General features: G+C 45.2%; 1 long non-coding RNA gene and 5 other non-coding genes across 6 annotated transcripts; 1 reads left to right on the plus strand and 5 right to left on the minus strand.

The window, feature by feature from the left end:
- Positions 1-2,657: 2,657 nt before the first annotated feature.
- LOC138411952 (U6 spliceosomal RNA) lies at positions 2,658-2,763 on the minus strand. Its single transcript, XR_011244441.1, has one exon. It is a non-coding gene; the product is annotated as a U6 spliceosomal RNA (small nuclear RNA).
- A 4,097-nt stretch (positions 2,764-6,860) lies between these two features.
- On the minus strand, positions 6,861-6,966 carry LOC138411957 (U6 spliceosomal RNA). The gene has a single exon (XR_011244446.1). It is a non-coding gene; the product is annotated as a U6 spliceosomal RNA (small nuclear RNA).
- Positions 6,967-8,662: 1,696 nt separating this feature from the next.
- On the minus strand, positions 8,663-8,768 carry LOC138411953 (U6 spliceosomal RNA). Its single transcript, XR_011244442.1, has one exon. It is a non-coding gene; the product is annotated as a U6 spliceosomal RNA (small nuclear RNA).
- A 1,755-nt stretch (positions 8,769-10,523) lies between these two features.
- On the plus strand, positions 10,524-16,036 carry LOC138411845 (uncharacterized). The gene is made up of 3 exons (XR_011244332.1): positions 10,524-10,658; positions 14,151-14,246; positions 15,927-16,036. It is a non-coding gene; the product is annotated as an uncharacterized lncRNA (long non-coding RNA).
- On the minus strand, positions 12,806-12,911 carry LOC138411954 (U6 spliceosomal RNA). Its single transcript, XR_011244443.1, has one exon. It is a non-coding gene; the product is annotated as a U6 spliceosomal RNA (small nuclear RNA).
- On the minus strand, positions 14,577-14,682 carry LOC138411955 (U6 spliceosomal RNA). The gene has a single exon (XR_011244444.1). It is a non-coding gene; the product is annotated as a U6 spliceosomal RNA (small nuclear RNA).
- Positions 16,037-16,207: the final 171 nt, after the last annotated feature.

Here is a 16,207-nt window from a genome sequence, read left to right on the forward strand (position 1 = left end):
AAGTTAACTCAAATTAAATACCAGAATAGTGTAAAATATGGGGCATTTAAATGAAGTATTACAAGTAAAAGTACTTTCAGAGTGTAGCCTATTCCCTCATGCAACAGTCTACCACAACTTCAGGTTTGAGCCTCGGCCTCCTCTGAATCCATTTCAGGTGTTTCTTCACCCATTATCCTGCTGATTCCTTCCTGCCGGTGTCAGCATCCATTCCTTCATGTGATGGATTTATCAAGCAATGACAGACGAACAAACAAATAAAGCAAGATATTAAGCTGTAAGGAGGACCCAGTCTGGTGTGAATATGAAGTATTTAGATATAAAGGGCCAATCATTTTGTAAAAGTGAGATGATGACACACTAGTGACAACAGCGCTAGGATGATATGATCCCTTTCACCTACATATTGCACACTCGAAGAAGATGGGGAGATTGAGTACACAGAGGAGGATGAAGATGGAGAGGATGGTACATGGCCTTCCATTCTGCACAGGAAGGATAAAAGAAAAGCAAAGTCAATTGTCAGTGTCAAACAGAAAGTTCAGAGGGACAGAGGGAGATTCATCGCTCACCTGGGAAAGTGCTTGAACAAATCTGTTTAGTACTAGCAGGATTAGAAGAAGAAGCAGCAGCAATTGTCTTCAACCACTCACTCACCTGGGTAATTGCTGAAAGCTGCTGCGCTGAAGTCCTTGTAGCCTCCTTCAGCAAATCACAGCTGGCCGCCTGCAGTTTACAGCAACACCTTGGTCCGGTGTGTTTGATCTGATGACAAGATCCTTCCTTTCTTCAGCCAATCCCCCTTGACGCCAAACTGGAGCTCGCTCTCACTGAGCACAAGCTGCCAGCACTCAGGGTCTCCTCCGGCCCGGAGGATGCGCGCCTTTGCCTCCTCCCTCACCACCTCAGGTCTTTTCAGGGGCCACGTCACACCTGACCCTGGCCTGTGGTAGGCTCGGGCCGCTGCGAGCGCGGTAGCTGAGGGCTGAAGGACCTGGATTGAGGTGGATGGCAGAAATCTGAATACTGGATGGAAATCCATTCTGCAAAGCCAATTAGCAGACAAGAAGCAATATTATAGTATATTGTTGTCATACAATATTAGCACCACGTTTAGAATCCAAACAGAGACATGTCAGGCTGAAGGAAGCTGCATGCTGACTGCTGCTATAAGGACTGCAGCCCGACAGCAACAACAGTAACTTGTACCTACAGGGGGAGTGTCTCTCTCTGTCTCAGTGTTGTGTTGGTGTCTCTTTGACACTTGTCTTTGCTTTTGTTTCATCCTTCTTGTGCAGCATGGAAAGACTTATCTGCCAGAGCTGCGGGCAGCCTTGCATCAAAGAGTTTGGCCACAGGATATGGCAGTGGAATATTTACAATGAATTTAAAGACAGGCAAGGTGTGCTACTGTGCTTTTGAGAAGCCGAGGGAGACGGAGCAGAGGAGGGACAAGGAGCAGAGGAGGAGGTCTTGTGATGTTTTTTCCATTGTGTGTGTTTTGTTCATATCGTGTATGTTTGCTGAACTGACACGAGAGTATCTTTACTTTTTCTTCAGGAGGCCCACTACTACGATGATGATGACAGAATCTGTTTCGTTGTTGTTGTAAAAAGACTCTTTTTTGCACTTTCAACTCTTCTCAGACTGCTCATTTCACAGTTGCACATGTGTTATAATGATTTGTCACCATATGAACTTAAACACTCCAAAGGGATCTGTTGGCAGAAATTGAATATCAGAATCAGAATTCCTTTATTGTCCCAAGATTGGGAAATAAACAACGTTGCAACAGCAAGATAATCAAACGAGCATGAAAAGTGACGAATATTAAGTAAAGATAAGATAAAACAAGATAAATTACTATATACAAATTGCACTTAGACTTCTGCATTGGCTGTTGATGATGGGGTTCTGTGTTTGAGTGTGTGCATGCGTGTGTGAGTGAGTGAGAGAGAGAGAGGGAGTGTGTATGGTGGTCTACTAGGTGCAGTGCTTGTTTTACAGTCTGACAGCAGCAGGGAGGAAGGACCTCCTGAATCTCTCCTTCACACACTTGGGGTGGAGGAGTCTGTCACTGAAGGAGCTGCTCAGTGTTGTTAAGAAATCCTGCATGGGGTGGGAGACCGTCTCCATCATGGAGGACAGTTTGACCAACATCCTCCTGTCTCCCACCACCACCTCCACTGGTTCCAGAGAGCTCCCTGGGACAGAACGGGCCCTCCTGATCAGTTAATTCAGTCTCTTCCTGTCTGCAGCTGAAATGCTGCTGTTCCAGCAGACCAGTCCCTGGAAGATGACCCTCCCTGGTTGGACCCCCGACCTCTGTCCACCGGGCACAGGTAGAAGTGACGTGATTGTGTCTGAACTGCAGCAAATCAGGTGATTTCTTTAGAAATCACAAACAAGAATTGTGGGTAGTGTAGTTCTCTAGCTCTACCTCTGATAGATTTACTTCTCTATTTAAGTCTGAACCTTTTCCTCATGTGCAAATCATTTTGAATCAAACTCACTATTGTTTTAATCCTAATTATATTCTTCCGTGTTTGTCATCTTGATGAGCAGCTTCCGCAGTTCCCCTCTCCTGTGGGACAAGGCGCCATCTGCTGGAGGATCAGGTTACTGCAAAATATATCATAAAGTTATGAAAAATGATGAAAAATGAGGAACGCTTCACGAATTTGCGTGTCATCCTTGCGCAGGGGCCATGCTAATCTTCTCTGTATCGTTCCAATTTTAGTATATGTGAAACCGAAGTTTCACATCTTCACTCTGTTTATTAACGCATTATAAACACTGTAGAGTCGGACACTGTCCTTTGTCCTGGTGCTGTAACTCTGTGACCTCACGTGGAGCTCAGACAGAAGCAGACACACACACACACTCTCTCTCTTTGGGAGCTGCTTTATCAACCGCATTTATTATTATAAAATATATATATTCCTATATTTACATTATAAACTTCCACATTTCTCACAAGCTCACGGGGCTGATGGGAAATTTTTTACAGAGCCCTCCGCCACGGCAGCTTGATTGGTTGGTTGCAGGCGAGAGACCAAAAGATCCACCCACAACCCCCCCCCCCCTCTGAGAGGAATGCGTGTGTTCCATTGTTCACTGTGTGGGGGGAAGGGTGTTCCGGACTCCCCTATCCACAGAGTTGTCCCCCTTAATATCATTGCAGACACCATCAATCATATCACCGACATGATTTGAAGCAGTAATACAATATGCACTGAACGCTTGTTCGTCAACTACAGACACAAAAACAGCGTTCTCACTCTTTGACAGATTACTCCCTCTCTTTGCCTCAAAGTGGTTTGGTCCACTGCTCACCCCCCCTTTCTCTCCCACACACTCACACACACACTCTCCCTCCCTCTCCGTCTAACACACACACACATGCTCCCGCCCTCTCTCAGTGTTTGCTGAGTTCCTGTCAGTCGTAGCTCTGACACGGGAAACTAAGAACACAGGACGTGTAAACTAGGCTTTATCGGCCTTGGTACTTGTTCTGCTTTGTCTGTTTCAGGACCTCGGCCGGGGGGCGCAAAGGGGGATCATTCTAAGTGGGAGAACCTGGCCAGTGTTGGTGGTTGTGAAAGCAGATCCTTCATTAGTCAGAGTCGCTCCCTCTCACTACACGACCACTGCTGTCTGCACTCTTTGCTGTCGTCACTTCATTTCCGCACCACAGCAACACACAGTACATGAGATGATACTTCCACACACTCTCCTGCACCATCGATGCTGATCAACACACCTCATGATGATACTGACTGTTGAATCTGAAGGTTATTGTGGATCCTAATTGGTTCACAAAAGTGCCCTCGATGACGTTAGACATGAACTGATAGGGTTGGAGATTTCTGTCGGTAATTGTGGGTTAAATGTGTCTCAAAAGATATCTGAGGCCCTAAAACCAAGCTTAATGATGCTTGCTTTTTAGAACTTGTATAAAATAACTCACATCAACAGACTCCAGCTCAGCCTCTCCAACTCTGACTCAATTCCAGCATCAGGTTTCACAATGTTTCTGATGATTACTGCTCCTTATGTTTGGAGGAGTTAAGAAAGAAATGCCTGACACAACTTTTCCTCTTATGAGAAGAAAACAACAATCCTACGGATGACAACGTGGTGATCCTGTTTTCGTTGGCCAATCGCACAAGGCGCCATCTGCTGGAGGATCAGGTTACTGCAAAATATTTCAGAAAATGATGAAAAAGGAGTAAAAATGAGGAACGCTTCACGAATTTGCGTGTCATCCTTGCGCGTCATCCTTGCGCGTCATCCTTGCGCGTCATCCTTGCGCTTATTCCGCCAAAGTAAGTCTAAAGTAAGCCCACAGTAGCCAATCACATTCCTCCCCTGGGGCTTACTTTTGACCAATCACGTTCCTCCCTCTGTGGGCTTAGTTTTCGGTGCATGTTCTCCCGCTCCCCTTGATTTCAGCCGTGTTAAAGGTAAGTCGTGTTTTACTCTCTTATTGAAAGTAAACAGTAAGATCTGTAAAATATAAAAAGTTACAAATATCGCCTGATATGCGATAATTACGTGTAAATTATGAGCGAAGCGCTGTTGTACTATAGCTGGAGTAGTGCCAGGAAAGACGTATAAATATTGACCGTATTTTTCTTATTTTCATTCAGAAAAAATGTACGCCTATCCAGTTTTTTGCCGTGACTCAGCCAGGTCAACCAGACTGCTCATGGCGCCGTCGGAGGAGGCGAATAACAATGAAAGTGTTGAGTCTGGGAGGGCCAAACCCAGAGAGGAGGTGCTGGCAGAGGCCAGTTCTTTTGTCAGGGGTCATGGTGGAGACCCAACTGACATGTTTTTAATACTGGCTCACTGCAAGCTTCAGTTTGGCAAGTACCAGGGCCGGAGATTTAGATGGCTCCTTGAGAACAGCCTTGGCTATGCACTATATTTAGTGCATAGCATTTCAAAGGAAAAAGTTCATTCAACCCCTCTCTCCGAGAACAAACAGCTGCTCCTGCAGTACACGTCTGGCATCAGAGAGATCACTCAGGAACTGGAGAAATTTGGGAAGAAGCAGGAAATGCCGGCTAAAGCTCGGGAAACTGGAGACCAGGGCTGTTTGATGGTGGAGTTTGGACAATTTCAGGGCCGCTCCATGAAGGAGGTTTATGAAGACCAGAGCAAGGAGGCCCAGGCCCTCATCAGGTTCATGGTTACAGCAGATGCCCGGCCCAACACCAACATGGCCATTTTCAAGGCATATGTCTTGAAGAGACGCACATCTGCAGCCTCCAGCGCCTCTACAGCGTTTCTGACTAGTCACTAGTCAGAAACTGCACTCTGTAACTTCCTTCAGGTCCGTCCGGCAGGTCCGATGTTCGACTCCAGCTCACGGCGGGTGACTCAATTAACATTCAACTCAAAATCTTCCACAAAGCCCAGGATTGTCGCCTGAATATAGTTGGAGGGAAAAATGTCACTGTTGCCACTTTATTCTATATTTCCCCGTGTTTTCCGCTTGTGCGCGAGAGTGAGAAGATCAGACTCTTTCCTTGCGCGTCATCCTTGCGCGTCATCCTTGCGCCTTATTCTGCCAAAGTAAGCCCAAAGTAAGCCCACAGTAGCCAATCACGTTCCTCCCCTGGGGCTTACTTTTGACCAATCACGTTCCTCCCTCTGTGGGCTTAGTTTTCGGTGCCTGTTCTCCCGCTCCCCTCGATTTCAGCCATGTTAAAGGTAAGTCGTGTTTTACTCTCTTATTGAAAGTAAACAGTAAGATCTGTAAAATATAAAAAGTTACAAATATCGCCTGATATGCGATAATTACGTGTGAATTATGATTACTACAGCTGGAGTAGTGCCAGGAAAGACGTATAAATATTGACCGTCTTTTTCTCATTTTCATTCAGAAAAATAGTTTTTTGCGTCCTGATCTCCCGCTGTATTTCATTCATCCGCGCTAAGGTGAGTCGTGTTTTACTCTGTTATTGAAAGTAAACAGTAAGATCTGTAAAATATAAAAAGTTACAAATATCGCCTGATACGTGATAATTACGTGTGAATTATGAGCGAAGCGCTGTTGTACTATAGCTGGAGTAGTGCCAGGAAAGACGTATAAATATTGACCGTATTTTTCTTATTTTCATTCAGAAAAAATGTACGCCTATCCAGTTTTTTGCCGTGACTCAGCCAGGTCAACCAGACTGCTCATGGCGCCGTCGGAGGAGGCGAAGAACAATGAAAGTGTTGAGTCTGGGAGGGCCAAACCCAGAGAGGAGGTGCTGGCAGAGGCCAGTTCTTTTGTCAGGGGTCATGGTGGAGACCCAACTGACATGTTTTTAATACTGGCTCACTGCAAGCTTCAGTTTGGCAAGTACCAGGGCCGGAGATTTAGATGGCTCCTTGAGAACAGCCTTGGCTATGCACTATATTTAGTGCATAGCATTTCAAAGGAAAAAGTTCATTCAACCCCTCTCTCCGAGAACAAACAGCTGCTCCTGCAGTACACGTCTGGCATCAGAGAGATCACTCAGGAACTGGAGAAATTTGGGAAGAAGCAGGAAATGCAGGCTAAAGCTCAGGAAACTGGAGACCAGGGCTGTTTGATGGTGGAGTTTGGACAATTTCAGGGCCGCTCCATGAAGGAGGTTTATGAAGACCAGAGCAAGGAGGCCCAGGCCCTCATCAGGTTCATGGTTACAGCAGATGCCCGGCCCAAAACCAACATGGCCATTTTCAAGGCATATGTCTTGAAGAGACGCACATCTGCAGCCAGTGTCATCTTGATGAGCAGCTTCCGCAGTTCCCCTCTCCTGTGGGACAAGGCGCCATCTGCTGGAGGATCAGGTTACTGCAAAACATTTCATAAAGTTATGAAAAATGAGGAACGCTTCACGAATTTGCGTGTCATCCTTGCGCAGGGGCCATGCTAATCTTCTCTGTATCGTTCCAATTTTAGTGTATGTGAAGCCGAAGTTTCACATCTTCACTCTGTTTATTAACGCATTATAAACACTGTAGAGTCAGACACTGTCCTTTGTCCTGGTGCTGTAACTCTGTGACCTCACGTGGAGCTCAGACAGAAGCAGACACACACACACACACACACACACACACACACACACACACACACACACACACACACACTCTCTCTCTTTGGGAGCTGCTTTATCAACCTTATTTATTATTATAAAATATATATATTCCTATATTTACATTATAAACTTCCACATTTTTCACAAGCCAACACTCACACGGCCAATCGCACGTTGAGAAATTGGCCACCTTCCCATTGGCTGAGCAAAGTTAGGACACGACGGTGGGCGTCTCCCAAAAAGTTAGGACAAGGGGCAGAGAGGAAGGAGGTGGAGGAGGAGGAGGAGGTAGCACTTTACTGTAATAAAGTCTTTATTTTAACTTTACACTCTTCTCTGACTGCTCATTAGACTTGTTATACGTGTGCTATTGTTTGTATTATTATTTGTCACGTGCACTTAAAGGCTCCAGTGTGTAAGATTTAGGTGAAAGGGATCTATTGACAGAAATTGGATCTAAAATAATCCTAGTGATGTTTTCACTAGTGTGTCATCATCTCAATGAAGTCTCTTGACCTTAGAATGGGCCCTTAATGTTTCCACCAGGCTGGCCCTCCCTCTCTACAGAGACCAAACACCTGGAGGGCTTCTACCCACCACAGGTTCACTGTGTGTCTGTCACGAGAGATGTTGCTGCACATGTGTTGATATTATTATTATCATCATCATCATCATCATCATTATTATTGTTATTCTTTTTATTCTTATTGTTAATATATTACACCCATCAGCTCTACCTTTCAACCAAACCCGCCTCCCTCCCTCTCGGACCGCCTACAGGAAATCAAGTCCTGATGTCAGTAATGTCACTCGGTCCACACACTTTCACCTCCTCAACATCCACAGTCTCTCTCCACCACAGCTCTGTGAACTCCTGCACGTCAACACACCCTCCCGCAGCCTTACTGTACCACCTGCCCGTTTTTTCCCACCATGCCTCGAGCAGGTCCGCCCCTGGAAGTCCCTCCCACCAGACATTCACACACAACACTGACTCTCTCTCCATTTTTAAATCACTTGTAAAGACTCATCTCTTAAAACAGGATTTTTTTATTATTTTGATTGTCTTCCCTTTTTATTCACTGTTGATTTGATGTGAATTATTGTATCGAGGTTTTTGACGCATTGTTTCTGACGTTGTTGTGTTTCCGGGTCAGCTCCGCCCCCGTCCTCTGTCCACCGGGCACAGGTAGAAGATGCGTGAGTTCGATCTGGACATGTGACGTGATTGTGGCTGAACTGCAGCAAATCAGGTGATTTCTTTAGAAACACACAAACACGTTTCAAAGTGGAGGAGCTGTGGACAGCGACAGTTGTGTGAGAACCTAAAACAAGAATTGTGGGTAGTGTAGTTCTCTAGCTCTACCTCTGATAGATTTACTTCTCTATTTAAGTCTGAACCTTTTCCTCATGTGCAAATCATTTTGAATCAAACTCACTATTGTTTTAGCCCTTATTATATTCTTCAGTGTTTGTCATCTTGATGAGCAGCTTCTGCAGTTCCCCTCTCCTGTGGGACAAGGCGCCATCTGCTGGAGGATCAGGTTACTGCAAAACATTTCATAAAGTTATGAAAAATGATGAAAAATGAGGAACGCTTCACGAATTTGCGTGTCATCCTTGCGCAGGGGCCATGCTAATCTTCTCTGTATCGTTCCAATTTTAGTATATGTGAAACCGAAGTTTCACATCTTCACTCTGTTTATTAACGTGTTATAAACACTGTAGAGTCGGACACTGTCCTTTGTCCTGGTGCTGTAACTCTGTGATCTCACGTGGAGCTCAGACAGAAGCAGACACACACACACACACTCTCTTTGGGAGCTGCTTTATCAACCGCATTTATTATTATAAAATATATATATTCCTATATTTACATTATAAACTTCCACATTTTTCACAAGCTCACAGGGCTGATGGGAAATGTTTTACAGTTAAGCAGTCCACCACGGCAGCTTGATTGGTTGGTTGCAGTCGAGAGATCAAAAGATCCACCCACAACCACCCCCCCCCCCCCTGAGAGGAATATGTGTGTTCCATTGTTTACTGGGTGGGGGGAAGGGTGTTCCCGACAATTACGATGCGATAATTACGTGGGAATTATGATTACTACAGCTGGAGTAGTGCCAGGAAAGACGTATAAATATTGACCGTCTTTTTCTCATTTTTATTCAGAAAAATAGTTTTTTTGCGTCCTGATCTCCCGCTGTATTTCATTCATCCGCGCTAAGGTGAGTCGTGTCTTACTCTGTTATTGAAAGTAAACAGTAAGATCTGTAAAATATAAAAAGTTACAAATATCGCCTGATTCACGATAATTACGTGTGAATTATGAGCGAAGCGCTGTTGTACTATAGCTGGAGTAGTGCAATGAAAGTGTTGAGTCTGGGAGGGCCAAACCCAGAGAGGAGGTGCTGGCAGAGGCCAGTTCTTTTGTCAGGGGTCATGGTGGAGACCCAACTGACATGTTTTTAATACTGGCTCACTGCAAGCTTCAGTTTGGCAAGTACCAGGGCCGGAGATTTAGATGGCTCCTTGAGAACAGCCTTGGCTATGCACTATATTTAGTGCATAGCATTTCAAAGGAAAAAGTTCATTCAACCCCTCTCTCCGAGAACAAACAGCTGCTCCTGCAGTACACGTCCGGCATCAGAGAGATCACTCAGGAACTGGAGAAATTTGGGAAGAAGCAGGAAATGCAGGCTAAAGCTCGGGAAACTGGAGACCAGGGCTGTTTGATGGTGGAGTTTGGACAATTTCAGGGCCGCTCCATGAAGGAGGTTTATGAAGACCAGAGCAGGGAGGCCCAGGCCCTCATCAGGTTCATGGTTACAGCAGATGCCCGGCCCAAAACCAACATGGCCATTTTCAAGGCATATGTCTTGAAGAGACGCACATCTGCAGCCTCCAGCGCCTCTACAGCGTTTCTGACTAGTCACTAGTCAGAAACTGCACTCTGTAACTTCCTTCAGGTCCGTCCGGCAGGTCCGATGTTCGACTCCAGCTCACGGCGGGTGACTCAATTAACATTCAACTCAAAATCTTCCACAAAGCCCAGGATTGTCGCCTGAATATAGTTGGAGGGAAAAATGTCACTGTTGCCACTTTATTCTATATTTCCCCGTGTTTTCCGCTTGTGCGCGAGAGTGAGAAGATCAGACTCTTTCCTTGCGCGTCATCCTTGCGCGTCATCCTTGCGCTTATTCTGCCAAAGTAAGCCCAAAGTAAGCCCACAGTAGCCAATCACGTTCCTCCCCTGGGGCTTACTTTTGACCAATCACGTTCCTCCCTCTGTGGGCTTAGTTTTCGGTGCCTGTTCTCCCGCTCCCCTCGATTTCAGCCATGTTAAAGGTAAGTCGTGTTTTACTCTCTTATTGAAAGTAAACAGTAAGATCTGTAAAATATAAAAAGTTACAAATATCGCCTGATATGCGATAATTACGTGTGAATTATGATTACTACAGCTGGAGTAGTGCCAGGAAAGACGTATAAATATTGACCGTCTTTTTCTCATTTTCATTCAGAAAAATAGTTTTTTGCGTCCTGATCTCCCGCTGTATTTCATTCATCCGCGCTAAGGTGAGTCGTGTTTTACTCTGTTATTGAAAGTAAACAGTAAGATCTGTAAAATATAAAAAGTTACAAATATCGCCTGATACGTGATAATTACGTGTGAATTATGAGCGAAGCGCTGTTGTACTATAGCTGGAGTAGTGCCAGGAAAGACGTATAAATATTGACCGTATTTTTCTTATTTTCATTCAGAAAAAATGTACGCCTATCCAGTTTTTTGCCGTGACTCAGCCAGGTCAACCAGACTGCTCATGGCGCCGTCGGAGGAGGCGAAGAACAATGAAAGTGTTGAGTCTGGGAGGGCCAAACCCAGAGAGGAGGTGCTGGCAGAGGCCAGTTCTTTTGTCAGGGGTCATGGTGGAGACCCAACTGACATGTTTTTAATACTGGCTCACTGCAAGCTTCAGTTTGGCAAGTACCAGGGCCGGAGATTTAGATGGCTCCTTGAGAACAGCCTTGGCTATGCACTATATTTAGTGCATAGCATTTCAAAGGAAAAAGTTCATTCAACCCCTCTCTCCGAGAACAAACAGCTGCTCCTGCAGTACACGTCTGGCATCAGAGAGATCACTCAGGAACTGGAGAAATTTGGGAAGAAGCAGGAAATGCAGGCTAAAGCTCGGGAAACTGGAGACCAGGGCTGTTTGATGGTGGAGTTTGGACAATTTCAGGGCCGCTACATGAAGGAGGTTTATGAAGACCAGAGGAGGCCCAGACCCCCATCAAGTACATGGTTACAGCAGATGCCCGGCCCAAAACCAACATGGCCATTTTCAAGGCATATGTCTTGAAGAGACGCACATCTGCAGCCTCCAGCGCCTCTGGAGCGTTTCTGACTAGTCACTAGTCAGAAACTGCACTCTGTAACTTCCTTCAGGTCCGTCCGGCAGGTCCGATGTTCGACTCCAGCTCACGGCGGGTGATTCGATTAACATACAACTCAAAATCTTCCACAAAGCCCAGGATTGTCGCCTGAATATAGTTGGAGGGAAAAATGTCACTGTTGCTTCTTTATTCTATATTTCCCCTTGTTTTCCGCTTGTGCGCGAGAGCGTGACGATCAGACTCCTTCCTCGCGTCATCCTTGCGCGTCATCCTTGCGCTTATTCCGCCAAAGTAAGCCCAAAGTAAGCCCAAAGTAAGCCCACAGTAGCCAATCATGTTCCTCCCCTGGGGCTTAGTTTTCGGTGCCTGTTCTCCCGCTCCCCTCGATTTCAGCCGTGTTAAAGGTAAGTCGTGTTTTACTCTCTTATTGAAAGTAAACAGTAAGATCTGTAAAATATAAAAAGTTACAAATATCGCCTGATACGTGATAATTACGTGTGAATTATGAGCGAAGCGCTGTTGTACTATAGCTGGAGTAGTGCCAGGAAAGACGTATAAATATTGGCCGTATTTTTCTTATTTTCATTCAGAAAAAATGTACGCCTATCCAGTTTTTCGCTGTGACTCAGCCAGGTCAACCAGACTGCTCATGGCGCCGTCGGAGGAGGCGAATAACAATGAAAGTGTTGAGTCTGGGAGGGCCAAACCCAGAGAGGAGGTGCTGGCAGAGGCCAGTTCTTTTGTCAGGGGTCATGGTGGAGACCCAACTGACATGTTTTTAATACTGGCTCACTGCAAGCTTCAGTTTGGCAAGTACCAGGGCCGGAGATTTAGATGGCTCCTTGAGAACAGCCTTGGCTATGCACTATATTTAGTGCATATAATTTCAAAGGAAAAAGTTCATTCAACCCCTCTCTCCGAGAACAAACAGCTGCTCCTGCAGTACACGTCTGGCATCAGAGAGATCACTCAGGAACTGGAGAAATTTGGGAAGAAGCAGGAAATGCCAGCTAAAGCTCGGGAAACTGGAGACCAGGGCTGTTTGATGGTGGAGTTTGGACAATTTCAGGGCCGCTCCATGAAGGAGGTTTATGAAGACCAGAGCAAGGAGGCCCAGGCCCTCAGCAGGTACATGGTTACAGCAGATGCCCGGCCCAAAACCAACATGGCCATTTTCAAGGCATATGTCTTGAAGAGACGCACATCTGCAGCCTCCAGTGTCATCTTGATGAGCAGCTTCCGCAGTTCCCCTCTCCTGTGGGACAAGGCGCCATCTGCTGGAGGATCAGGTTACTGCAAAATATATCATAAAGTTATGAAAAATGAGGAAAAATGAGGAACGCTTCACGAATTTGCGTGTCATCCTTGCGCAGGGGCCATGCTAATCTTCTCTGTATCGTTCCAATTTTAGTATATGTGAAACCGAAGTTTCACATCTTCACTCTGTTTATTAACGCATTATAAACACTGTAGAGTCAGACACTGTCCTTTGTCCTGGTGCTGTAACTCTGTGACCTCACGTGGAGCTCAGACAGAAGCAGACACACACACACACACACACACACACACTCTCTCTCTTTGGGAGCTGCTTTATCAACCTTATTTCTTATTATAAAATATATATATTCCTATATTTACATTATAAACTTCCACATTTTTCACAAGCCAACACTCACACGGCCAATCGCACGTTGAGAAATTGGCCACCTTCCCATTGGCTGAGCAAAGTTAGGACACGACGGTGGGCGTCTCCCAAAAAGTTAGGACAAGGGGCAGAGAGGAAGGAGGTGGAGGAGGAGGAGGAGGTAGTACTTTACTGTGATAAAGTCTTTATTTTACCTTTACACTCTTCTCTGACTGCTCATTAGACTTGTTATACGTGTGCTATTGTTTGTATTATTATTTGTCCCGTGCACTTAAAGGCTCCAGTGTGTAAGATTTAGGTGAAAGGGATCTATTGACAGAAATTGGATCTAAAATAATCCTAGTGATGTTTTCACTAGTGTGTCATCATCTCAATGAAGTCTCTTGACCTTAGAATGGGCCCTTAATGTTTCCACCAGACTGGCCCTCCCTCTCTACAGAGACCAAACACCTGGAGGGCTTCTACCCACCACAGGTTCACTGTGTGTCTGTCACGAGAGATGTTGCTGCACATGTGTTGATATTATTATTATCATTATCATCATCATTATTATTGTTATTCTTTTTATTCTTATTGTTAATATATTACACCCATCAGCTCTACCTTTCAACCAAACCCACCTCCATCCCTCTCGGACCGCCTACAGGAAATCAAGTCCTGATGTCAGTAATGTCACTCGGTCCACACACTTTCACCTCCTCAACATCCACAGTCTCTCTCCACCACAGCTCTGTGAACTCCTGCACGTCGACACACCCTCCCGCAGCCTCACTGTACCACCTGCCCGTTTTTCCCGCCATGCCTCGAGCAGCTCCCCCCCCCGCCCCTGGAAGTCCCTCCCACCAGACATTCACACACAACACTGACTCTCTCTCCATTTTTAAATCACTTGTAAAGACTCATCTCTTAAAACAGGATTTTTTTTTATTTTGATCGTCTTCCCTTTTTATTCACTGTTGATTTGATGTGAATTATTGTATCGAGGTTTTTGACGCATTGTTTCTGACGTTGTTGTGTTTCCGGGTCAGCTCCGCCCCCGTCCTCTGTCCACCGGGCACAGGTAGAAGATGCGTGAGTTCGATCTGGACATGTGACGTGATTGTGGCTGAACTGCAGCAAATCAGGTGATTTCTTTAGAAACACACAAACACGTTTCAAAGTGGAGGAGCTGTGGACAGCGACAGTTGTGTGAGAACCTAAAACAAGAATCGTGGGTAGTGTAGTTCTCTAGCTCTACCTCTGATAGATTTACTTCTCTATTTAAGTCTGAACCTTTTCCTCATGTGCAAATCATTTTGAATCAAACTCACTATTGTTTTAGCCCTTATTATATTCTTCAGTGTTTGTCATCTTGATGAGCAGCTTCTGCAGTTCCCCTCTCCTGTGGGACAAGGCGCCATCTGCTGGAGGATCAGGTTACTGCAAAATATATCATAAAGTTATGAAAAATGAGGAAAAATGAGGAACGCTTCACGAATTTGCGTGTCATCCTTGCGCAGGGGCCATGCTAATCTTCTCTGTATCGTTCCAATTTTAGTATATGTGAAACCGAAGTTTCACATCTTCACTCTGTTTATTAACGCATTATAAACACTGTAGAGTCAGACACTGTCCTTTGTCCTGGTGCTGTAACTCTGTGACCTCACGTGGAGCTCAGACAGAAGCAGACACACACACACACACACGCACACACACACACACACTCTCTCTCTTTGGGAGCTGCTTTATCAACCTTATTTATTATTATAAAATATATATATTCCTATATTTACATTATAAACTTACACATTTTTCACAAGCCAACACACACACGGCCAATCGCACGTTGAGAAATTGGCCACCTTCCCATTGGCTGAGCAAAGTTAGGACACGACGGTGGGCGTCTCCCAAAAAGTTAGGACAAGGGGCAGAGAGGAAGGAGGTGGAGGAGGAGGAGGAGGAGGTAGTACTTTACTGTAATAAAGTCTTTATTTTACCTTTAAACTCTTCTCTGACTGCTCATTAGATTTGTTATACGTGTGCTATTGTTTGTATTATTATTTGTCACGTGCACTTAAAGGCTCCAGTGTGTAAGATTTAGGTGAAAGGGATCTATTGACAGAAATTGGATCTAAAATAATCCTAGTGATGTTTTCACTCGTGTGTCATCATCTCAATGAAGTCTCTTGACCTTAGAATGGGCCCTTAATGTTTCCACCAGGCTGGCCCTCCCTCTCTACAGAGACCAAACACCTGGAGGGCTTCTACCCACCACAGGTTCACTGTGTGTCTGTCACGAGAGATGTTGCTGCACATGTGTTGATATTATTATTATCATCATCATTATTATTGTTATTCTTTTTATTCTTATTGTTAATATATTACACCCATCAGCTCTACCTTTCAACCAAACCCGCCTCCCTCCCTCTCGGACCGCCTACAGGAAATCAAGTCCTGATGTCAGGAATGTCACTCGGTCCACACACTTTCACCTCCTCAACATCCACAGTCTCTCTCCACCACAGCTCTGTGAACTCCTGCACGTCGACACACCCTCCCGCAGCCTCACTGTACCACCTGCCCGTTTTTCCCACCATGCCTCGAGCAGCTCCGCCCCCCGCCCCTGGAAGTCCCTCCCACCAGACATTCACACACAACACTGACTCTCTCTCCATTTTTAAATCACTTGTAAAGACTCATCTCTTAAAACAGGATTTTTTTTTATTTTGATTGTCTTCCCTTTTTATTCACTGTTGATTTGATGTGAATTATTGTATCGAGGTTTTTGACGCATTGTTTCTGACGTTGTTGTGTTTCCGGGTCAGCTCCGCCCCCGTCCTCTGTCCACCGGGCACAGGTAGAAGATGCGTGAGTTCGATCTGGACATGTGACGTGATTGTGGCTGAACTGCAGCAAATCAGGTGATTTCTTTAGAAACACACAAACACGTTTCAAAGTGGAGGAGCTGTGGACAGCGACAGTTGTGTGAGAACCTAAAACAAGAATTGTGGGTAGTGTAGTTCTCTAGCTCTACCTCTGATAGATTTACTTCTCTATTTAAGTCTGAACCTTTTCCTCATGTGCAAATCATTTTGAATCAAACTCA

Source organism: Paralichthys olivaceus, chromosome 10 (assembly GCF_024713975.1).
Source record: "Paralichthys olivaceus isolate ysfri-2021 chromosome 10, ASM2471397v2, whole genome shotgun sequence".
Lineage (NCBI taxonomy): Eukaryota > Metazoa > Chordata > Actinopteri > Pleuronectiformes > Paralichthyidae > Paralichthys > Paralichthys olivaceus.